The 26898-nt window shown below is 36.5% G+C and overlaps 1 protein-coding gene and 2 pseudogenes across 20 annotated transcripts in view; 2 read left to right on the top strand and 1 right to left on the bottom strand.

The window, feature by feature from the left end:
* The window catches only part of FHIP1A (FHF complex subunit HOOK interacting protein 1A), a 354626-nt gene that overhangs the window by 322816 nt on the left and 4912 nt on the right, over positions 1-26898 (bottom strand). The gene's annotated exons all lie outside the window — the stretch shown is intronic.
* Positions 55-2046, top strand: LOC143666237 (ubiquitin carboxyl-terminal hydrolase 14 pseudogene; annotated as a pseudogene).
* LOC143665986 (large ribosomal subunit protein uL24 pseudogene) lies at positions 15008-15433 on the top strand (annotated as a pseudogene).

Raw genomic sequence — 26898 nt, forward strand, 5'->3', positions numbered from 1 at the left:
GATATGATACTATATGTCAAAAACCCCGAAAAAGAGCAGAGCCACAGCCGCCACCAAGCGCCGCCACCACAGCCTCCTTTCGCTTCTTTCCCTTAGCAGGCCCTGCCAAACCATCCTCCCTGCGCCACCGCGTTCCCTCGCACCTCGCCATACCGCTCTACTCCATTACTGTAAAATGGGGAAAGGAGAAATTTGAAGGTGTAGAGTTGAATACTGATGAACCGCCAATGGTGTTCAAGGCTCAGCTTTTTGCACTGACTGGAGTCCAGCCAGCCAGACAGAAAGTTATGGTGAAAGGAGGAACGTTGAAGGATGATGACTGGGGAAACATCACAATAAAAAACGGAATTACTCTGTTAATGATGGGATCAGCAGATGCTCTACCTGAGGAACCATCAGCTAAAACTGTCTTTGTTGAAGACATGACAGAAGAACAATTAGCATCTGCTATGGAATTACCATGTGGACTGACAAATCTTGGTAACACTTGCTACGTGAATGCTACAGTTCAGTGTATCAGATCTGTGCCTGAACTCAAAGATGCCCTTAAAAGGTATGCAGGTGCCTTGAGAGCTTCAGGGGAAATGGCTTCAGCACAGTATATTACTGTAGCCCTTAGAGATTTGTTTGACTCCATGGATAAAACTTCTTCTAGTATTCCACCTATTATTCTACTGCAGTTTTTGCACATGGCTTTCCCTCAGTTTGCAGAGAAGGGTGAACAAGGACAATATCTTCAATAGGATGCAAATGAATGTTGGATACAAATGATGCGAGTATTACAACAGAAATTGGAAGCCTTAGAGGATGATTCTGTTAAAGAAACAGATTCTTCATCTGCATCAGCAGTGACACCTTCTAAAAAGAAAAGTTTAATTGATCAGTTCTTTGGTGTTGAGTTTGAAACCACCATGAAATGTACAGTATCTGAAGAAGAAGAAGTAACAAAAGGAAAAGAAAATCAGCTTCAGCTTAGCTGCTTTATCAATCAAGAAGTCAAGTATCTTTTTACAGGACTTAAATTGCGACTTCAGGAAGAAATCACTAAACAGTCTCCAACATTGTAAAGAAATGCTTTGTATATAAAATCGTCGAAAATAAGCCGGTTGCCTGCTTACTTGACTATTCAGATGGTTCGATTTTTTTATAAAGAGAAGGAATCTGTGAATGCCAAAGTTCTTAAGGATGTTAAATTTCCTCTTATGTTGGATGTATATGAACTGTGTACACCAGAACTTCAAGAGAAAATTATCTCTTTTCGATCAAAATTCAAAGATCTAGAAGATAAAAAAGTGAATCAGCCAAAGACAAGTGACAAAAATAGTAGTCCCCAGAAGGAAGTTAAGTATGAACCCTTTTCTTTTGCTGATGATACTGGCTCCAATAACTGTGGATACTATGACTTACAAGCAGTGCTAACACATCAAGGAAGGTCTAGCTCTTCAGGTCATTATTTATCATGGGTGAAAAGGAAACAAGATGAATGGATCAAGTTTGATGATGATAAGGTCAGCATCGTTACACCAGAAGATATTTTGCGGCTTTCTGGTGGTGGAGACTGGCATATAGCTTATGTTCTACTCTATGGGCCTCGCAGAGTTCAAATATTGGAAGAAGAAAGTGAACAGTAATCCTCATTTTAGCTATTTATGCTTAGGTGTGAAAATAAATGTTACTTGTTGATAATTTCTATAATCCAGAGCTTTAGAAGAAGATATTTAGGTGGTTTTTGTTTCCTCTCATGTGAAACAAAAGAGGGCAGAAGCCGACTTGAAAGTCACTCTGTGTATCAACCTAAAAAATTACAGAAAAGATAAAATTATCTTTGAACTGTGCTGCCCTGTATCAAGTGTCAGGAAGACATTTTTAAAAGGCTTATTTCTTGCATATTAAAAAAAAAAATTCTGGGTTGAAATATCTTTCAACCGTTACCTTCTATGACTTTTTCCCCTGCTTTTCTCAGCCCAAGATTCAGCACTCAGGTGTTTAATACACACCTGTTACCCTACTATTTGTTCTTGCATGGTTCAAACCACCATCCGTAGCTGCCATCCTTTCCCTTACCTAACAAAAATTTTGCCAGGAAAGTGGAATAGACAAGTGTTGCTCTCATTGTGTAAACTCCGTGCTGCTGTTCTACATCCCATGGAAACATGGGTACAATCAAGTATTTTTCCAGCCTGATCAGCTGACTCAGTCTGTTCTGTTGCTGGCTTTTTATGATGAAAATAAATTGTGATCAATAATAGTACATTTGATTATACATTTATTAAGCCTCTCTCTGATGTACTATGGTTTTGTAGTAATCAGCCTTAAAAAAAAATGTTGACAAGCTCTGGTTGCTTATTTTTTAGAAAATGAGGATCTTTAATAAAAAAAGAGGGAGTAACAACAACAAAAAAAAAAAACCCGAAAAATCCACAGGAAAACTACTAGAGCTAATAAATGAGTACAGCAAAGTAGCAGTTACACGATCAACACTCAAAAATCTGTAGTGTTTCTACACACTAGTAATGAACAATCTGAGGGGGAAATCAAGAAATGATTTCCATTTACAATTGCAACCAAAACAATAAAATATTTAGGAATAAATTTAACTAAAGAGACAAAAGACCTATACAAAGAAAACTACAAGAAATTGTTAAAAGAAAAGAAATCACAGAAGACCTAAATAGATGGAAGGGCATACTGTGTTCATGGACTGGAAGACTAAATATAGTTAAGATGTCAATTCTACCTAAATTGATTTACAGATTCAATGCAATACCAATCAAAATCCCAACAACTTACTTTCCAGAAATAGAAAAAGCAATAAGAAAATTTATCTGGAAGGGCAGGGTGCCCCGAATTGCTAAAAGTATCCCGAGAAAAAAAAATGAAGCCGGAGGTCTCACACTACCTGACTTTAAGGCATATTATGACGCTACAGTGGTCAAAACAGCATGGTACTGGCATAAAGACAGATATATTGACCAATGGAATAGAATAGAGTGTTCAGATATAGACCCTTTCATCAATGGACAATTGATCTTTGATAAGACAGTCAAGTCAACTCACCTGGGACAGTACAGTCTCTTCAATAAATGGTGACTAGAGAACTGGATATCCATATGCAAAAGAATGAAAGAGGACCCGTATCTCACACCCTATACAAAAGTTAACTCAAAATGGATCAAAGACCTAAACATTAGGTCTAAGACCAGAAAACAGTTAGAAAATGTAGGGAAATATCTTATAAATCTTACAATTGGAGGCGGTTTTATAGATCTTAGACCTAAAGCAAGAGCACTGAAGAAAGAAAGAAAGAAATGGGAGCTCCTCAAAATTAAACACTTTTGCGCATCAAAGAACTTCATCAAGAAAGTAAAAAGACAGCCTACACAATGGGAGACAATATTTGGAAACAACATATCAGATAAAGGTCTAGTATCCAGAATTTATAAAGAGATTGTTCAACTCAACAACAAAAAGACAGCCAACTCAATTACAAAATGGGAAAAAGACTTGAACAGACACTTCTCAGAAGAGGAAATACAAATGGCCAAAAGGCACATGAAGAGATGCTCAATGTCCCTGGCCATTAGAGAAATGCAAATCAAAACCACAATGAGATATCATCTCACACCCACCAGAATGGCCATTATCAACAAAACAGAAAATGACAAGTACTGGAGAGGATGTGGAGAAAGAGGCACACTTATTCACTGTTGGTAGGAATGTCAAATGGTGCAACCACTGTGGAAGGCAGTTTGGTGGTTCCTCAAAAAGCTGAATATAGAATTGCCACATGACCCAGCAATACCACTGCTAGGTATCTACTCAGAGGACTTAAGGGCAAAGACACAAACAGACACTTGCACACCAATGTTTATAGCAGCATTATTTACAATTGCAAAGAGATGGAAACAGCTAAAATGTCCATCAACAGACGAGTGGCTAAACAAACTGTGGTATATACATACGGTGGAATATCATGCAGCTCTAAGACAGAATAAAGTTATGAAGTATGCAACAACACGGATGGACCTTGAGGACATTATGCTGAGTGAGACTAGCCAACAACTAAAGGAAAAATACTGTATGATCTCACTGATATGAACTGACATTAGTGAATAAACTTGGAATATTTCGTTGATAACAGAGACCATCAGGAGACAGAAATAGGGTAAGATATTGGGTAATTGGAGCTGAAGGGATACAGACTGTGCAACAGACTGAATATAAAAACTCAGAAATGGACAGCACAATACTACCTAACTGTAATACAATTATGTTAAAACTCTGAATGAAGCTGCATGTGAGAATGATAGCGGGAGGAGGGCTAGGGGCATAAATGAAATCACAAAGAAAGATAGACGATAAAGATTGAGATGGTATAATCTAGGAATGTATAACAATAGTGACTAAATGTACAAATTTTAAAAATATTTTTGCATGAGAAAGAACAATGGAATGTCATTACTGCAGAGTGCTGAAAATAGATGGTAATTACTATTTTAAAATTTCACCTAGTGTGTGAGACTAAAGCAAAAAATGTTTATTTGGTACAAAATTTATATTTTGACTAGTACATTTCCTAATATAACTTACCTAGATAGCTTGATTGAACACCATAAGTACTTGGAATCTTGGGTAGGACCTGAGATTTTATTGGTTTGTCCAGAGTGGTGCCCCGATGAATCCCAGAGTGATTCGTTCAGTGAGTGGAAAAGTATTTGCAAAGTCCCCTTCGGGGAATGGTGAGAACAGGGAGAAATTCAACTTCCCCAAGTTGAATTCTTGATATTCTCACAAGCAGTGTGGACAACCAAAGCTATAGGCTGAGCCCCAGTCTTGGGGTTTGTTCATATGAAACTTAGCCACACAAAGGATAGGTCAAGCCTACTTAAAATTTAGGCCTAAGAGTCACCCCCAAGAGAGTCTCTTTCGTTGCTCAGATTCGGCCTCTCTCTCCATCCAACACAACAAGCAAACTCACCACCTTACCCCTATCTACGTCGGACATGAGTCGCAGGGGTGTGAACCTTCCTGGCAACGTGGGAGAGAAATCCTAGAATGAGCTGAGACTCAGCATCAAGAGATTGAGAAAACTTTCTCAACCAAAAGGGGGAAGAGTGAAATCAGACAAAGTGTCAATGGCTGAGAGATTCCAAACAGAGTCAAGAGGTTATCCTGGAGGTTATTCTTACGCATTAAGTAGATATCACCTTGTTATTCAATATGTAATGGAAAGGCTTGAGGGAACTGCCTGAAAATGTAGAGCTGTGTTCCAGTAGCCATGTTTCTTGATGATGACTGTATAATTATATAGCTTTCACAATGTGACTATGTGATTGTGAAAACCTGGTGTCTGATGCTCCTTTTATCTACCTTGTGGACAGATTCGTAGAACATATGGAATAAAAATAAATAATAAGGGGAACAAATGTTAAAACAAATTTAGTTTGAAATGCTAGTGATCAGTAAAGGCGAGGGGTAAGAGGTATGGTATGTATAATATCTTTTTTTCTGTTTTATTTCTTTTTCTATTGTCTTTTTATTTCTTTTTCTGAATTGATGCAAATGTTCTAAGAAATGATGAATATGCCACTATGTGATAATATTGTGAACTACTGATTATATATGTAGAACGGAATGATCATGTTAATGTTTTTGTTCGTTTACTGTTAAATTTTTTTTAATTAATGAATAAATAAATTTAAAAAAAAAAGAAAGAAAACTAACAAACCAGATTATAAAGAACCAGGAAGAACTCTATGGAAGATAAACATATTTTATGTCCACTTCCGGGATTTTTATTGCCTGGGAGGACAACGGTAAAATTCGGTATCACTGAAATCCGGACAAAACTCAAATGTAAACCCATCAAATGTGGTGTCTCTAAGAATGGGAAAAAGATTAATGTACCCATATTGCCCAAAAGGTATTTAAAATATCAATCTTAAAATAAGTAAGAAAAATGAGACCAAAAGGAAAGACAAACAGGAAAAGTAAGATGGATTGAGAAGTGAGATTAGTACACACTATGCTATGAAATCTTAGCCTCTTACTAGAAATGAGCCACAGATTTTGCTCTAAGCTTTGCTAGAACCAACATACAGAGGGAAACATGATCTGTTGAAAGATTCAGTGTCCGCAGGGTAAAAATAAACCAGTTGCTCAGAGAAAGAACAACTATTTTTTTTACATTGAGATCAGAAAAAAATTATCTTGTGACTGCTGATAGAGATACTGTTTGATGTAATAAAATCTTAAAAGTTTTTTTCTTTTTAATAAAAAACAGTGATAAGTATGAGAGGGTTGATTCTTTTAATATCTCAAAACATTAAGAGTAGCAAACAAACCAAAATTCTGTACAAACAGCGTTCTGGGGGGCCAAGTTAGTTTGGCCTATCCAGGAAAGACTTTGGAGTAGAAAACAGATGGACTGTGTGTGATCCTTTAGTCACTCCAGATACGCTATTTTTCTTTCAGCTACACTTCTAAAGGGTGTTAAGAAAAACCTTGAATATAACTGTTCTGCCCTATTAGAAAACAAGGGATTAGCCATCAGTGGAGCTGCAGTAGGACTGAGAAGCTCTAATGAAAACCAAGAAATATAACACAGATATAAGAAAGATGAGGAGGCCTGGTTCTAACACAACAGAAAACCTCACACCTATAGCATCCACAGAGATGATACTAAAGCATTACTGCTACATTTAGAATAACTGCATTTCTTTTTGTGGAATGAGATGGGATATAAATAAGTAAATACTACATATTATATAACCAAACCATTTTTTTCTTAAACAAATTAAATCACAAAGACATTGTGATGTCAAAATTTTGAAACTCCTTTATAATGGAAACTAGGACATCAGTCTGAAACAAACAAAAGTGATTTATATCTAGGAATTACAATTTTTAAAACAAAATTTCTCCCCAAAACCCATTTGTTGTTCATTTGATTTTACAAAGACTTTTGTAAATCCTTTTAAATTTATATTCATATCAGCACAAGTTCATATTCTACTCATTTTATAAGAACTGACAGGTTGGTCTGAAGGATGGATGGTACTGTGTTAAGTTTAAGACTGGAGGAAAACTTTTAATGGAGACTAAACAGGGCAAAGCCAATAATCACTGATATAATTATTTAATCATATATTAAATAATAATTTAATTAATTAATTAATAATATAATTTGGCTACTTTAATTTAAAAGACTTTCGTTATAAAGGAGTCCAATTCTTCATCTGGTCATGGAAAGCAAAGGTCTCTTCCTTCTGTAGAGGGGAGAAGAATAAATCTTTCTTTACACAAAGTATCTGGGAATGATTGGCAGGAAGACATCAGTTCTTTTTACCTAACCTAGTGAGGGACCTACTCATTACTCAACAGCAAACAACACACAAATATAATACAGTCTTCTAAGGCAGGACTGTTATAAACTGATTGGAAATAAAAGGACTTCTAGATCAGATTAGCTCAAATTCCAATGATTACCCCCAGGCCAATAACAACATCAACTCCAAGTTTCCAAATGAACTAACTATTAACATTTATCATGGCTGACGTAAAAAAACCCAATTCTTATTACAAAAGATTCATATACCTGGGGCCAATAATTGACCAAAAGACAGAGAAAATTGGATTGATGTGCAAATATTTACTCATAAACTTGGCTCTCACCATTGCATCATTTTCATTTAGTTTTATGTTTTGTGATTGTAGGTACCACTTACCTAAAAATTGATACTGATGAAAACAAAGAACATAGAGAACAAAGAGTATGTAAACTTAAAGTATAAGTCCTTATATATGTATACTGACCCAGAACATTCTAAATTATATCTCATTCATACAGTAAATAAAATTATGGCGTTATCTGCTTAGTCCTACCTTATCCTACAGAGAATTTGATATGGCTTGTGAAAATGTATTTATTAAAGAGGAAAAATAAAAATCATGATCAAGCAAAGTATAAGCTAGAAAAAAAAATGAAGACTGGGCCAGGTTAAGAGAAACCATACAGTAGAGCTCAAATATGGAAACCATAAAGTCCTAGACAATTACTAAAGTTGAACAGAGAATTTGATTCTGTGCTTCCTAGCAGCCTAAGTAAAAAAGCAAATGTAATTAGTTATATGATTTTCCATGAAGAGCAAAATTTTGAACTCCTCCAGGGAAGTGTATCTTTTCCTATCACTTACCATGAGAAGTTGCTCTAGGAGAAACTGAAAAATGTGATGGAAAATTTACTAATAGCATCTGTGTTAAGGTTCTCAGGAGACAGAGAACCAACAGAAGAGATCTGCAAATATGAGATTTATAAAGGTGTCTCATGAAACTGTGAGAATGGAAGAGTCCAAAATTCAGAGGGCAGGCTGTGAAGCTGGCAGCTCAAATGAAGGGTCTAGATAAACTCCGCAGGAGAGGCCTGCTGGCTGAAGAAGTGAAATTTCGAGTCTCTCTTCCTTCTTCCTTAAAAGCCTTCAACTAATTGGATTATCTCCTTGTGGGAGACATGTCTTAGTTACTCATGGATGCAATCACCTGACACCATCCTTTGGGTTTATCAACCAGCCACAAAATATTCTTGTAGCAACGGCCAGGCCAGTGCTTGCCTGACCAGACAACTGGGCATAATCATTTGGCCAAGTTGACATCAAAACCTAACCATCATAGCATCCCAATAGCAATGAGGTAAAAATGCTACTTTTCATGTCGTCTCTGAATAAAACCATATTCTGCAATGGAGTTACAATAGCATGGCCCAGGTACACAATTTTTCAGGAGATAAAGTTCCAGTCTGAGCCTGGAATGGAGGGCTGGAAATTCAATAGTGTAATCTGATTAAGAGATTATTGGCATAACAGTGTAAGAATAAAATAAATAGCCAAAATTATAAAGTTTCTAAATTTCCATCCTCAACTCCCTTCTCCCTTTGAACAAGTTCCTGGCTATGCTGATTTGAAACTGCTATGTACCTCAGAAAATCCATGTTCTTTAATCCTCATTCAATATTGTCTGGTGGGATCTTTTCAATTAAGTTGTTTCCCTGGAGATGTGACCCAATTGTGGGTGGGACCTTTTGATTAGGTAGTTTCCACGGAGATGTATCTCCACCCATTCCAGGTGGGGTCACTTACCAGAGTCCTTTAAGAGAGAATCATTTTGGAAAAAGCTGTAGGGCTGACAAAACTCCATGGCCAGAGACATTTGGAAAGATGCAGAAAGAAAATGCCCCAGGGGAAGCCATTTGAAGAAGCTGAGAGAGAAAGCTAGCAGATGTCACCATGTGCCTTCCCAGCTGAACTTCATAGGCCCTTTTTTGAGTCAAGGTATCTTTCCCTGGATGTCTTAAGTTTGGACATTTTCATAGCCTTAGAACTGTAAACTTGCAACTTAATAAACTCCCTTTTTAAAAACTATTCCATTCTACATATACCATTCTACATATACAATCAGTAATTCTTAATATCATCACACAGATGCATATTCATCATTTCTTAGTACATTTGCAACGATTCAGAAAAAGAAATAGAAAGACAACAGAAAAAGAAATAAAACGATAATAGAAAAAATAAAATAAAAAAATAAAAAATAAAAAAACTATTCCATTTCTGATATACTGCATTCTGGCAACTTTAACAAACTAAAACACTGGCCAATGTCATCTACCCCACAGCTTCTACTCCCAGGACAGTTTAATTATCACCTAATCTACATCCTCTAAGCCAGAGCTAAAATCCCATTTGCATTTAGTGGCTTTACACTTTTATTTCAAGGCCCCACCAGAACCATTAATTCCATAAGTCCCAAACTAATGAAGGAATCTGCTTTCCAAATTCATTTTTCCTTCTGCCTTCCCTAGTTTGTCAAATGGAAACTCTATTTTCCCAGTCATCTGGGTTTACATTCTTGGAGTCACATTTTTCTCCCTCTTCTCCATAACTTCCCACATCCAATCACTAATTGGCCTTACTCCTTCTACCTCCTCATCTTCCATTTGATCTCCACTCCAGCCCCAACCCACCATTCTAGATGACATCTCCATGATCTCAGGGCCATTGCAACAGCCTCCTGAGTTATCTCTCAGCCACCTCTCTCTCCCCACTCCAATTTATCTTATATACTACTGCAAAAATAATAATCCTAAAGCTATGATTTCATCAATTTACTCAAAAATCTCAGCAGTTTCCATCTGCTCATCTGATGCAAACCCATATGTGATGGTTAATTTTATGCGTCAACTTGGACAGGCTGTGGTACCCAGTTATTTAATCAAAAACTAATCCAGATATCACTGGGAAGGCATTTCAAAGATGTGGTTAACATCACAATCAGTTGGCTTTAAGAGAAATCATCCTTGATAACGTAGGTGGGCCTCATCCAATCAGCTAAAGGCCTTAGAGGTTTCCCGGGGGGAGAAGAAATTTTTCCCCAAAATTATAATAAAGCTTTGAGGCCAACATGAATTTCCAGTCTGCCAACCTGTCCTATGAATTTCAGATCTACCAACTCCCACAATCATGAGCCAAGACCCCACAATCACATGAACCAAGCCCTTAAAATAAACCTCTTTATATACATATAAATTTTATTGATCTATAATAAACACACATGCACACCCATCTGGTTCTGTGTCTCTGGAGAATCCCGATTGACTCACCACATTTCAGGCCCTAACCCTTACTGCCTTCTCTCTCACACAGTCATCCTCTAGCCTGTCCATATGTCTAGCCATTCCCAAAATGTGCTATATCTTTCCATTTGTGTTTATTTTACTATAACCATGGATGCCCTCATCTTTCCATGTTAAAAGATCAATTTTAAATATTACCTCACCCAAGAAACCTTCCCCAATTGTCTTGGTAACAAGTTGACCACTACTTCTCTCTCCTCAGTCTTAATAATTGACAAGGGGTATAATTCCATAAGTAATCATCATATCCTTTTATTAGTCTCTCTTCCATCAAAACTGACTTCAAACTGTGTCACAATCACCATCTTAAACACACATACTGGTTATGGTCATCTCTTAGTTTCCTCATGAAGGCACACAAGGCCCTTCACAGTCAACTTCACCCACAATACTTTTTTATACATCTATCACTGTACATATCACATCACACTTTAATTAGCATCTTATATGTCTGTCTCCTCCAGGGTAAGAAACAAGTATTACTTACCTAATATAAGTACCCAGTCACTCTATGCACATCATCTTATTTTAATTCTCTGCAGAGCCCATCTTTCTGGCTTAATTGTTTACTTATTGTCTGTCTCCTTCCCACTAGCATGCATACCAATGAGAATATGGATCCTGTTTGCTTTGTTCTCAACTATATTCGCAGAATCTAAAACAGTCCCTGGCATATAATAAGGTAAACAAAAGTTGACAATGAATCAATGAATATATGAATGATTCTCAGTGTATAACCCAGTTCTGGAATGAATTCTGTATTGTATAAAAGTTCTTTTTACACATGTTTTACAAGCTCTGACAGCTGGCAATCTTGATATCCTCCCTTGCACCTAGCATAGGGCTGTACACAAACTAGGTTTTTGATATACTGCTATTAAATTGAATTACTGGTTCAACAAAAGCCCAAATAATTTACTAATTTATCTTCTAAATCTGAGTTTGAGAACTCTGCCTTATTTCTTATGCCACATAATGCCTCCCTCCAAGAGGAAAGGCAACAGAGCAGTATTTAAGATCACCAGCTGGGTAGTCTAAGATGCCTGGGTTCAGATTTGTCATTTATTACCTATATGATTTGGGGCATATTATTCAACCTCTCTATGCCTCAGCTTCCTTCTTAAAAGAAGGTTATTAAACCTGCCATACAAAGCAACCTATTTACTTCACAGCTAAATGAATAGTCAGTCTTAAATCCTTTATTACCCTTCTTTACCAGTTTTAAATTATCCAGCTCATACCAGAATATTTTAATATATATTACCTGAACTTCAGTAGGTCATTATTTTAAATAGCAGGGGATTATGTTTACAAGGTATTAACTCTCCATTAACTTTTCATGATCTTATAGCATTTCAGTGCTCACCCAGTGAACACGGGTGACTTGAGCTCACTACTGCCAACATTCCTAAGAGTTCCTGGAGTTACAATAAAATAATGTCCCAGGATAACACTTTCTCACCAAGAAGAGTAATTCTTCCTTTAACACTCCACCCAGGAAACAGCCAGCCCAATAATCAAATAAGTGATGAGCATAAAAACTGGACCTATTAAATACATTACATAACATGACTCCAGCTGAAGAAGGGATTGTTTAAAAAAAATGGCAATAATAAAGGGCATAATACTAATATAAGTACATCTCAATCAAAGTGCATTTGACAGTATTCAAATCCCTCTGGGGGACAATTCTGTTTGGAGGTAGGGAGTGGATGGCCAGGGCTCACATGGATAAATGTCACTGACTGAGGTTAAGAGGTTGTGGCTCAGCTACAGACAGACTCCACTGAGATTAACACAGACAGTGTAACACAGTAAAAACACGGTAAGACTTCTGCACAAACACTGAAAGATCTTTCTCCACCAGACTTGTTTACCAAAAAGCAGCGACCTACCAAAGAAGATATTTAGCATAGAACTACTCTTTAAAAGACCAGATTCAAAAGCTCATTCTCTCACAAATCTGGGTATTATAAAAATACATTTGCATAAGTAAATACTGTCAGCACTGAGGCAGACTGAAATGTAAGCCTGTATTGGTGAGAAATAAAGCAAGCACAAAGCAAATTGAAAGACAGATCTCTGTGGCCCAGGTGCAAACAAGAACACTTGAGAATAAAAGGTCAATAGAACTTTTGTTACACCCACATAACCAAGGCTTACCAACAAAATTTTAGCTTACAGAGCTGTTTACTATTCTGAGAGCATCTATATCATGTTTAGTGAGGATACGTTCTTAGCTCTGTACTTGAAACTTGTTCACCTTTGAGAACATGTGAACAAGGTGAACAAGTTTCAAGTACAGAGCTAACAGTGACCTGAAAAGAGCTCTGGCAAATACCCTGCTGGAAGAAAAAATCTTCAATATCTGCTGTTATCAGTTCAGCATAACCAGACTTAAAGGCAAAGACATCTACGTTGAGATTTTAAACTCAGTTACTCCTGCTTAAAATCATTACTGATTTAAGCTACTGGAGAAAAGTGGGACATACAGCAACTTTCTTCCAAAATCAGGAGCTAAAAAGGCAGTACCTAGCACAAAAAAAATAAGTTACTTCAACAATAAAAATCTCTGAGACCTTTCAGTGAAGAAATGTGGTCCTGGTTGGGTGATCTTTCACACTAATGGAGAATTTTCCTAAACACAGAACTCAAAACCTGAGGAATTTAGATTACTTTAAGATTGCTAATGCAATTTCCTATTGCATTTCTTTTTAGTTAAAAAAAATTTTCAAGATTGATTTTGCCCAAGGAGAATGAAAAGCAGAGATGAAGTGAATGATTTAAGAAAGTAAACTATATTCCTCCACTTAACGACCAGAAGTAAAACTGGAACATTCTCAATGCATAAAGAGTGACATCATGAAAGATTTTGAAAGAAACATACCAAAACCCACACATTCACAGGAGTACTAGCTGCATTAAAAGCTACATGCTTACTACAAAAATGCCACCAATGCTCAAAGGAAAACTCTTTTAAGGTTGCCTTTCAGTATGTAACATTCTTTAGAATTTTTCAACTGCGGCAAATTTGGTTCTTTAAAGTAGAATTTGATATCTGTATATTGGAAGAACATTTAGAAAAAAAAGAGAATCGCCAGGCTGGATTTTTTTTTTTTTCATGGGCAGGCACCAGGAATTGAACTCACATCTCTGGCATGGCAGGCGAGAACTCTGCCTGCTGAGCTATTGTGGCCCACCCCTGGATATTATTTTTAATCAAAAGGATGACTGCTTTAATTATATGGCTTGTAAACTACTTGTAAAGATAATCATTTAGGATTGTTCCAAAATTCCTGTTTAACAACAGCAGCTATGTAATAAGCAGGGAATCTGCCCAGATGACCCTCTGACAGGCATATTTCACTCCATGACCTTGGTACAGGCATTGTGAGTACATTTAATCAACTGGACAACACCTAAATCTGATTCCATTTTCTTCAAGTTATTCAATCATTCAGTAAATACTTATGGTGCACCTAATATGTGCCAGGCACTGTGCAAAATGCTGGGGATATAATGGTGAGCAAAAACAGGCTCATGACTTGTCCTCATGGTGCATACAGTCAAATGGGAAGACAATTACATAAGCATAAATTACAACTGATAAGTTCAATGAAAAAAAGATACACGGTGACATAAATTCCTATAATAGTGAGACCCAATCAATGTACAGAGGCTTCCATAAGGACATGAGATTTGAGCTGAAGATAAACAGAAGTTAACTAACAAGGCAAAGGAGACTAAGGGGAGAAGTACAGAGATGGCAGGGATGCCGATGGGAGAGGAATGGTGTTTCAGGTAGACTAAGCATGGGCAAAAACTTCATGGCTGAAAAGGGTATATGGCACATTCAATGAACTGAAAGAAAGCCAGTGATGCCTAAGTACTGACAGTTGAGAGAGTGGTATGACATGAGGCTGGCGAGATACCTGAGACCAGATTCCACAGGACCTTGTACACATTAAAGCTCATTATTTACCTGATGAGAAGTCCCAAATGCATTTTAAACTGGGAGTAGGGGGAATAAAGGGAGAATGACAAAATGAGATCTATATTTAAGTATCACTAAAGTCAGGATAGAGAATCCATAGGAGAGTAACCAGCATAGACGCAGGAAGACCTATTAGGAGGATACTGTAATAATTTAGAAAAGAAAGTGGAGTTAGAAAATATAGAGAGAAATTAATGGACTTGAGGAATACTAAGGATATAAAATTTAAAAAGAATCAGATGGAGTTCTATATTCTTTACTTACTCAAAAGTAATGCTTTGGTTTTTTCTCTTTTGTGGCCATTGCTGAAGGCAGCAGCCAAAATGAAGTTCAATCCTTTCATAACTTCTGATCGGAGCAAGAACCATAAAAGGCATTTCAATGCACCTTCCCACATTCACAGGAAGATTATGCCCTCTTTCCAAGGAGCTGAGACAGAAATACAACGTTTGATCCATGCCTATCCAAAAAGATGATGAAGTTCAGATTGTGTGAGGACACTACAAAGGTCAGCAAATTGGCAAAGTAGTCCAGGTTTACAGGAAGAAATATGCCATCTAAACTGAACGGATGCAGTGGGAGAAGGCTAACGGCACCACTGTCCATGTGGGCATTCACCCCACAAGGTGGTTATCACTAGACTAAAATTGGACAGAGATCACAAAAAAACCCTCAAACATAAAGTCAAATCTCACCAAGTAGGAAAGGAAAAGGGTAAATATAAGAAAAAAACAATTGAGGACATGTAAGAATAAAAGAATCTTATATACAGTTTCCATTAAAAACTGCTAAAATGAAGGAAAATAAAGTAATGCTTTGGTTTTGTCTAAAAGCTCCTTATTTGTTAATTATTGGCAAGTTGAAAAAAATCACACAAATGTTAGGGTTCTTTTTAAATCAGCTTTCTGTATCATATTTATGGTATTTCTGTAGTATATCTGAGATAACAGAAAAAAATAGCAAAGAAAAAACAAAACTTTAAAAATACCTCATTTTATGTAAAAAGGTATGTCACTGAAAATCTGTGCTCCAGCTGGGTAATAAAAGAACCTATACCTTGAAGAATATTAGTGACTAAATCTTTCTTCCTTGCACTAAAGTATACACTAAAACATGCAAGTTATCACGATTCTATAGCAAGTGAAATGTAAGCCACTATCTTGATTATTTCTATACATCATTTCCCCTTTATTACAGGCAACATAAATTGGGTGATTTTACAACTGTAAAAAAGATGGCATGGCTCAGAAATTTAATAATCATCATCAAGTTTCATAACAAACCATTTACTAAGCAACTAGAATGCCCAAAAAGCTTGCAAGGATTTAGATCTATTCCTTCACACATGATTTTGCCCACAAGGAAACGTTATTTTTATCACTATATTACTACTGTATGCCTTCTCTTTCCCATACCCTCCAGATAAAATAGTTTTACTAAAAGCCTAAGTTAAATGTCATAGGAATGCAACAAGTTCAAAATGTAGTCAGCTTTATAGAGTATAGGAACACATACTCCACAAAAAAAAGTCTAATTTTGAACTGAATTGGCCACCTGTTTTTGTGTAGGACCAACAGAGACCCATTTGTCTCTATTGGCTCAGAACATACATAAAAGAGCTGGGTTTTATTAGTCTCATATATCAACAACAAATGTACCAGTTAATTCTGTGATCTATAAATAGACAGTCTAATTTTGACATTTTGCAACTAGAGTTTATTATTCTACCTCTTGTGCAGCTTTTGACTTGATAAGAAACAAATTCAATGTGAAAATTGCTAAGCAAAGAATATATAAGTACAGTATGTCCATAAACTGACTTACAAAGGCTAAATGCACTTTTAAATAAGATGATTTTGGCAATTTAAATTACAACCTAGACACTATCCAAACATCCTTCTTATGAATTTGTGTTCCTTCTTAAAAAAAATCATTAAGGTTTAACAGTGGAATGATTCAGTCATACTCATTTGTTGAATCCTATCTTCCTGTTACAACATCTCCTTTTCCTTTGATCCTTCTCCCAATCTTTTCGGATATTTGGGCAATGACCACTCTATCTTCTTCAGGTTGAAAAGGGGTGTTAACATTAAGGAGTAGGGGGATGCAACTGGTTAGGGCTCTTGGAGAGACTGCTAACTTATCTGGTGTAGGATAAAAAACTTAGTGAATGAAATTACAGTCTCAGATAGGGCCCTGGATATTCTTTAGGGTTTACAAGAATACCATTGGTTGGGGTTTGGCATACCATGGCAATTAGCAATATCCAGCTGAAGCATGCATAAGAGTTAACCTCCAGAACAGCCTCTCCATTTGAAATCTCTTAGCCACTGATACCTTATTTTGTTAGATTTCCTTTCCCCTTTTGGTCAGGTAGGCATTGTCAATCCCAGTGCCAGGACCAGGCTCATTCCTGGAAATCATGTCCCACGTTGCCAGGGAAACTTATACTCCAGTATATCATGTCCCACATAGGGGGGGTAGGGTAATGATCTTCCTTAAAGAAGGGCAGGCCACATCTGAGCAATAAAAGAGGTTCCCTGGAAGTAACTCTCAGGCATAATTATAGGTAGGGTTAGCTTCTCCATTACAGAAATAAGTTTCATAAGAGCAAGTCTCAAGATCAAGGGCTAGGCCTATTAACTCCTGAGTCCCTAATGTTTGAGAGAGTATCAGGGATGTCCCAAGTGGGAAAGGTTAATAGTTCCATATTTTTTCTCCAATCACTCAAAGGACTTTGCTGATATTTTTTAATTATCTGCCCAACATACTCTGGAATGTATCCATTAAATTACATTAATTACATTAATTACAACTTAATTACATTAAGTTACAGAGAATTGCAAGACCTTGTTTCCAATTCTAGGCTCTGTGTGTGTAGGTTGTTTAATTTAACTGGCCTGACAGGTAAATTTACATTGTATGCTACAGAACATTAAAGTTTTAAACAAAATAAATGACTCTTCCTTTGGTCTCATACCAAAGGTGAAGTTCTAAAATACAGACAATATCATCCTTTATCCCGCATTCTGATTTACCTAAATCCCAACCAGATCTGCTTTGTTCTTAACTCTAACTGAAGCCTGGTATCTTTTTCAGCTTCTTTAACAGTTGCTTTATGTAGCAATGCTGATTTACACAGCTGCAGAACTCCAACCCTGAGTCTTAAGTGTCACACAAGTACTCAAAGTTTCAGGGAAATACCAGGTTATACACATATAGAATAGCATCTCAGAATTTAGAAATATACTTACAACTCCGGACTAAATGTGACTGCTATTAAGAGCTGACAATCTAGGCCCCAATTTTCTTATAAGTATTGCCTAAAAGAGACCATACAGTATTTGTTCTTTAGTTTCCCCAAGGTTCATTCACTTTGTTGCACTACTCACAACTTAGTTCCTTTCCATAGCCACACAATGTTCCATCATATGGATACACCACAGTTCACCCTACTGTTTCTCAATGTACCTTCAGCCACCCCCATCTACTGGGTATCATGAATAATGTCTCCATAAACGTCAGCGTGCAAATGTCTATTCAAATCCCTATATTTAGTCACATACCTAATTTTTATGAACAGAAAAAAATGGGTTTTATATTTATCAGAATTAACAGTATTTTCCAGATTCTGAGAAGAACTGATTACTAAAGAATTTTGGTATACACCTTTTGCTGCTTCATTTTTATTATTACAGAAATTTTCCAACATACACAAATGTACAGAAAATAACACAATGAACCATCATCACCCAGCTCAAAATTAACAATTTAGGGCGAATTTGATTCCACTAGTCATAATCTCCCAATTCCACTCCTTGTTCCAGCTGGATTATTTTTAAAAAGCAAATCCCAAATGTCAAATCTGATGTAGATAGAAAAGAGGCTCCCCTGCAAAACCGTATTCAATTTCTAATCCTGGAACCTGTAAATATTACCTTATCTGGCAAAATATATGATTAAACTAAGGATTTTAAGAAGATTAGACCCAGACATAAGAGAGCGAAGGCAAGGTGAAGATGGAGCAGAGATGCAACCACAAACCAAGGAACAGGTGGAGCCACCAGAAGGCAGAAGAGGCAAGATTCTTCCCTAGTGTCATCACCTCAGGGAGCAAGGCCCTGACAACATTTGATTTCAGAACTGTGGCCTCCAGAATTCTGAGAGAATAAACCTCTGTTAAGCCACACAGTTTGGGGTAAATTGTTATGACAGTCATAGAAAACTAATACACTATAATATAATTTGTAGAAACTTCAGTATCTTTAAGAAATAAGGACCTTTTTAAAAGTTTATAACTTCCGTCCTGCAAAAATATCCTTAATTATCTAATATCTAATGTTTAAATTCCCCAGATTATCTCATCATTTTGTATTTATGACATATCCAAATCAAGATCCAAACTTGATTGAAATGCCTTATCTTTTTTTTTTGGTATGCTATATGGCAGGGGTCACATTTCATTCTTTTTCCATGTGAGTATACCGTTATTGCAGTACATTTGTTGAATTTTTGTTTATTTATTTTTATTTCTATGTTTGCTTGTTTGTTTGTTTGGGGAAGTGCATGGGCTGGGAATCAAACCCGGGTCTCCTGCATGGCAGGAGAGAATTCTACCACTGAAGTACCCTTGCACCCCCTTCTCAAGTCTTTTAATCAATAATTCCTCTTTTATTTTTGTTTTGCTCTTTCTTTATTGCACAAACTGGGCAGTTGTACTATAAAAATCTTAACATTCCAGATTTGGGTAGTTACATCCCCATGGTATTGTTTATGATTCTCTTTTTCCCGTATTTCCTGTAAACTGGTAGTTAGATCTAAAGGCTTGATCAGAATCAATTCAATATTTTGACCGAAACTTTAAGGTAATTCTGTATATTTCCTGTTACTTAAATTAGGAGATAGGTAATGTCAGCTTCTCTCTCTCTTTGTAATATTAAGATTGATCTTTGGGTTCAGGGGTTATGAGCCTGACCTATTAATTATAAAGTTTCCCATCAGTCTTTCACCTAATGGCTTTAATAGCCATTGGTGATCACTGCCTAAATCTGTTATTTCAATAGGGTAATAAAATGGTATTATTTTATTTCTATTATTCCTTCTGATTTACTAGCTAGAATTGTTCTAAAAACCAGATCTTATCCAAATCACCTGTTTGATTACTCTGAAATAGTTTCTGAAAGGAAAGGTGAGATACATGATTGATAGCATCTACTTTTTATGGTAGTCATCTACCTCTTAATTACAAAAGACACTCATCTATAGTCTGTGAGTATAACTTTTCAACTACATTCATCTCAGTCTTCATGTTATCAATTCAAATACTCAGCCTAAAATATGAAACCAATTTTTTAAGAATAAAAGTCAGGCTCCAATACAACTATGTCAATTTGATATTAGTTCTTAGGACTTATGCCCTATCAGATCAGACCAAACTCCCCAATCAACTACTTCACTCAGAGACTACCTTACCTTATTTCACTAACACAAACTATCTTCTCATTCTAAACTCCGTGACTTTGTTTCCAAGTTCTATGAGAACTCTTCCTGCATCACTCTCTGCAACCAGCTGAGGCTCTCCTTCTCAGGAGACACACCATTTTTCTGGGAATAGTGCAACCCTTCTTTTAAGAAACTGCTCCTCTTCCCTACCCCCAATCACAAATTTCTAGAGAAGGATGCCAATTATTAAACAATTTGTGTCCCTGACCACAAGGATGGGCACGTTACCCAAACAAGGCCTATCAGAGGCTTTCCTAGGATTTTGAGAATTTGGACTAAGGAAAGGTCAGGTCTTTGGGTGATCTAGGGCTTGATGGCAACCATATGGAGGAAGCTGATGCAAAGAAAAAAGAGATAAGAGACAAAGAATCTTGATGGTATAGGAGTTTCCAGTTCTGACTTCCCTGAGACCCACCTCATTTCTGCCGGGCTGCATAAATCATAAATCTCCCTAATATACAGTTTAAGAGTTCTAACATTTGCAACTAAAGGAAGCATAATACAACCTCTATCATGATTCTAGTTGGCAGACACTGTAGTGACAATTATCTTTCTGGCTCTGTGTACTTACTTTCTGTACATTACAGACCACCCTAATTTTTTGTACAGCAAATACATATTTGTCTCCATCTTCTGTGGCTTTGCAGACACACTTCTTCTGAAGCTCCCACAACCCCTGGAATAGTGCTAGTAAAGACCCAGTACATAAATAACATTTAGTATTTATTTATTACTATGTCCATGTTAAGCACTTTACATATGTTATCTTATTTAATCCTCACAGAAACTCCCTGGAATGGGCCTTATTTTCTCCATTTTATAAATGGGGAAGCTAAGGTTTATCAAAAGAAAGTAATCTGCCCAAGATCCCATATTTATTAAATGGCTGAACAGGGATTTGAACCTGATTTGAATCTAGATTGCATTCTCTTTCCCCTATGCCACGTGGCCTTACACTACAATAAATACTTACTAAATAACCTACCAGAGAGCATAACTGATAAAAAAGAATTTAACCCCTGAATTTCCACTAACTTCAGTGTGCATGTTCCTCCATCATTAAAAAAAATGCTAATGTATGAATGTATAAATATATAAGCTATATGAAAATCAGTTTCTTGAAAAAGTTATAGTCCAATTTCTCCAAAATTGTTAGTGGCAGCCTAAAGACTAAATGCTGGCATTTCTCTTAAATAATGGGCAAAAAGAATTAATATTTAAGACCACTCTGTCAGAACAAGTTGTATACAACTCCCCTGCCAGTAATATTTCAAAACAACACAAAAAGATTTGTGAGCACCTGTCAATGTGTGACACGCCTACAGCTCCCCAATTGCTCAGCGGAATATTCCTGTGTCATCATTAGACACTAACAATTATTGAGCACCCCCATGGCTTGCAGACAAGAACAAAAGGCCTTTAGGAAGAAAATGGTTCCATCTACATAGCACAGCAAGGAAACAGGCCAGGAAGAGTGTGACAGCACTTTACTGGCAGAGAACCTAAGGTTACTAGCTCTCATCTTTATACAGTCAACAACCTTCATAACTAACCTCTCAGTTCCAGCTTGCATCTTCAACTCCTGTTGGACAGGTCTACACTGAGGTCCTGCCATCAAATTAACTTTGGAGCTATGTGAGTTTTATATTTCTGTGTAACTTCAGCATCTACCTGGGTACCTTCCATTAAGAATCACCGCTGAAATGTTTATTGGTGATGGTCCATTTCTTTTTTTCTTTTTCCCATTTTCATCACTTTACTTGAGGAAATTACTAACATAAAGGTACTCCTGAGTAATCTAATGATTGTTCCTAGAGGTCCAAAAGGAGTTTTCAAGGAGGCATGTTCCTCATACTTAATTTGGCAACACCACAGACAAAGGGAGGCTGTGCCAGGAATGAAGTGAGGAATGGTTGCATTCTTTAGTGGGACAAGATATCCCTAATCTATATACTATGGTGAAAACATTCCCTAAAGAATATAGTCACTTTCACAGATTCAAGAATACCTCAAATGAGATTATATATGTCAAAGTGCACTGTAAACCATAAAGTGCCAATAAAATGTAAATAACTTCTGCTAATAATGTGGCTATTACAAAGGAACAGACCTGGGAAGCAGGTAGTGTGTGACTTGAAGGTACTAACCAAATCTAGATAGTAGGGGTCTTCAGCACCAACAAGGAAAAAAATAAGTGAGATTCCAGAGGATACAAAAGAAAACCTGGGCAACAAAAGAAAAGTCAGAGAGCAAACTCCACTCAATTCAACAAATACTTACTCTCAGTCAAGCACTGTCTATGACATGGTATATACAGTCCACGATACCCAAAGTAAATATAGCCAAGATCCCTATTCTTCATGGAGCTCTATATTTTCACCTCTGGAGACAGTCAAAAAGCAACAGACAAAAGAAATAAGCAAATGTTAATATGTTAGAAAATGACAAATACAGCAGCGTAAAGAGGACAGGAAGGGGGCGTTTGCAATACTCTGTGCTTAAAAGATCAGCCAAATGGCAGGATGAGTTAAATGAGTTTCCCCAAAAACTGCATTCAATTGCATGAAAAAGAAAGCTACAACTGCGCTTGAAAGAAATTTGCATAAAATTTGACAAACCCAAATTGCCTAGAAACAGACAGCCCACTTTCCATATTTCCTTTCCTTCAACCTTGTTCAAAAGTACTGACCCAAACGTGCTAAAAAATATTTATGGAAAAAGATATGAAGACTTAGCCAGAGAAAAAGCAAAGGGAATTACAAGAGTCAAAAGCAAAACACAGCAGTAGAATGCTCGGACCATGCACCTAAAAGAAAAAAAAACACAGATGACAACAAAAATAGTCGCAGACCAGAACCTCAAGAAAGGACAAATACAACAAGATTTTTAAATGATTAAATCCTTCTTCTCTAAGGAAAAGCTGGCTCTAGGTTAAGGGTGATTTCATTTCTAGTAACAACCCCAAAAAACTAGCAGGGCAAGTTCAATGAATTTCTAATTAGAAATTAGAATTACTAATTCAATGAATTAGAAATTCCTGCCATGGGCTTAAGATGGGGGAATGCAGACATGCAAGCACGATATTTGTCTCTCTTTCCCTAGGTAGATCTTAGTGGTTTAAGCAATAAGCAAACAATCACTGGTGACCAACTAAGAGAAAGGCACCACAGGGAACAGTGCAGAATTTGGAAGTATAGCACTTGATCTCAATCCTAAAGGAATTTATAATCTAATTGGGAAGACAAATGTAGTTGGGAAGATAAAAGATAACACTGGAAGGCAGCAAATGCCAGAAAGTTGCTACAGGAAAAGACAGACAAGAAAGGCTAATGGAGGACACAGTTCCAAACTGGGCTTTGAAGAATCCACATCTCTGAAGCAGAGATGGGGAAGAAGAAATAGGAAGAGTGGGTTCAGGAATGAGAAAAAGACCAGTATGGCAGCCAAAACAGTGGCTCTATACAGGACACCAGATCACAGATGCCTTGTATTGATTCATTAACCCATGGGCAAGAGGGCCCATGAGCAAAGCCATATTTTATCAAATTAAACTGCCATGCAAAAAGGATTACAGTAAGAAAAACTGGTAATAGAAACAAGATTTTAAAAACACTATAATTTTCTATGTGATAAAAAGAGACAGATCATCAACAACAAACATTTACAGAATTCTACTCACTATAAGGTAGTCAGTTGATGTGGCCTCTCTCTCTCTCTCTCTCAGCCCAACTGTGCGAGTAAAATCATCATTTGACACTAACAGTTATTAAGCACCGCCATGGCTTGAAAGCAAGAACAAAAGGCCTTTAGGAAGAAAAGCAGTCCTCCGCTACAGGGGACAAAACATGCAGGGGTGAGGCTTCCCTGGCAATATGGAATATGTCCCAGGGATGAGCGTCAGCCTAGTCCTGGCACCATGGGATCAACAATGCCTTTCTGACCAAAAGGGGGAAAAGAACTGGAACAAATAATGTTTCAGTAGCTAAGAAAGTTGAAATAGAGTCAAGAGGCTACTCTTACACAAGCTTCAGCTAGATACTATTTATCATGGTTTGCCAAACCCCAACCAAAACCATCCCTGCCAACCCTAAAGAGCACCTAGGGCTTTATGTGAGATTCTACAAAGGTTCCATGAGCTATGATTACTTTCCAGAAACCTACAACTTCCAGATGGTTCCTAGGCCAGATAAGTCTGAAACTCAGAGGGTTTATCAACAGTCCTTCCCAACACGAAAAAGTTAGAATGGTCATAGCCCAAATACCCCCCTAAAGGGTGGGAAAAAGATCAAAAGAGAAGGCAGAGTTATAACAGAGAAGATAGGATTTAACAGTGATTATGACTGCAAATCATTATATTGATATTTCTTTTAGTCTCCAGTGTCCTGAAGCAGCTAGAAGGAAACACCAAAATTGTGAAGCTATAGCCCATACCAAACTCTGAAATTTGTTCTATAACTAACTGTTGCAGTGTGCTTTGAAATTTACTGCTTTTTTGTATATATGTTATTTTTCACAATACCAAAAAATAAAAGGTAGTCTGCTAAGTGCCTAAGATGTAGAGCTACTCTTGCCTAAAGTTTAATTTGATGTCAGGATCTAAATGTAGATCTGTCCAGCAGGAATTAGAGAAACAAAGATTGAGAAAATGAGCAATGAGGATACAGATTTAGGAATTATCCACATAGGGAGGAGGGCAAAGAGTCCAAGTTTAGCATTTGCTCTTGTTCTGCCTAGACCGACAGAAGCTTGGAGTATGGCAGGTTGAGTCAGTCAGGTTGAGTCAGGAAATCTCATCAAATCTACTCATTTTGTGATTCACTATGAAGAAATGACCACTTAGGAGTCTTTAAACAAATGGAATCATCAAGAGGTGGGATCACTGAAGGGAAAGGAGAAAGGAGGACAACACAACCAGTCCAAGACATCTAAACACATGTTGCAAGCCGGTTTTTACCATCTATACCAACTCCAGGGTCTACTTTTCAAATAAGATATGCAAGATCCTAGAGAGTCACACAGTGGAGAAGTAAAGGGAGGAAAAATTCAGAGAAGGTCAAACTTAATCAAGCTGATAAGAAATTGGCCTTAGCCATTAAGTTTTTAATATAGCCCTTAGGTAAACAGCAGCAATCTTATAGTTTATGAAGCAAATCAAGGTCACTAAAAGGTCCTGTGGTCAGAATTTCCAATAAGCATTTAAGCTACTACTTATTGTATAAAATAAGCCTAAAGTATTTCATTACTAATTAGAGATTTGAAATATTTATCAAAAAAATGATTTAGTGTTAGAGAATAGATAATAATCAAGAAAAATCATTGGACGTGTTACATCTTCCCACAAAACAATCAAAATATGAGTATATACAAAATATAAAGTCTCCTCTATGTCTCTAGAAACTCTTACTATATTAAGAAAATTTTTCTTAAATTTTGAATTTTAAATTTAAATTTAAATTTTAAAAAAAATTTAATTCTTAACAAAAAAGTCAAGAAATCTTTTTTCCTAAGGAAAAAAAACATAGGCAGGCATCACCTTCATTTTGAGGTTGCACAAAGTTTTCACGTTACATGACCTGCTGAAGATCATATCTTTTAAGCATACTTTGTATCACCATAAACTTAATTATGAATAAGTTTGAGAGTGCAGCTATATATACATGTGTATAAAGGATTTTTTGTTTATACATATATGTATATATAGATTTATATATATAAATGCAATTTTCTCTACTTGTTCAAACACATTATAAAGAAACTCAACCTGACAAGAACGTAAATTCCAAGTAAAATTTCATGAACCAAACAAAACAGCCAACACTCAGTTTGATGAATGAAATATAATCCTCTCAATGGGATGGTTATGAACTAAGCTTGGACTCAATAAAAATATTGATCAGTTCTCTAAGCAGGTCAATAAAAATTTGCCACAAGAATTCCTGAAATGCTCCTGATTCCATGAGCCTAAGTCATGAAATTTAGCCAAAGGATCCTATTTCACATTTACCACTCACATAAGAGGAAAAGTCAGTTCCCAGCACTTTGTACAATTCTAAACATATTAAAATTGACCTACAACAAATATTGTTAGAGTGATAAACTCTAACAATATAAGAAGAGTAGCTAAATACACTCATTCTGCATTCTGCAAAACCCAGTAGATTCTCCAAACTCAATGGCATGTTTTTATAAAAAAAGAAAAAAAAGTTAAAAAAAAAAAAGAATTAGCTGCCATAAAAGCTAATTAACAGCCCATCCAACAATTGTGGAGTATTTTTATAGCTGTTATCAATTACTGTCTTCTATTGGGAAAAACATTAAAACCAAAAAGAATCTGAAACGTTAGGCAATGAGGTGAGCCTTTCCTAAAAGCTCGATATTTTTTGCCACTATGAATGCATGACTGTCCGGTCATAATTAATCATTTCTGTATTTTACTCTTGTGCATTCAGAAAGAAAAAGGGTATTGATATAATTTAAAGTAGAGAGGCTCTATTAAATAAAATGTAAATTAGAGAAACAATATTTTCTTGAGACTCTTTCACAACTGCTTCCTACTGAAAACCCTCCCATAAGTCTTCAAAAATACTTGTGTATGGAGTTCTCTGAAGTACTATTCTTAATACGGAAAACTAGGAAACAACGCAAATTCCTAACAATGGGAAATTGTTTAAGTAAACTGAAATATCCATTCAATACAATTCTGGCTGTATAC

This window comes from Tamandua tetradactyla, chromosome 22 (assembly GCF_023851605.1).
Source record: "Tamandua tetradactyla isolate mTamTet1 chromosome 22, mTamTet1.pri, whole genome shotgun sequence".
Classification (NCBI taxonomy): Eukaryota; Metazoa; Chordata; class Mammalia; order Pilosa; family Myrmecophagidae; genus Tamandua; species Tamandua tetradactyla.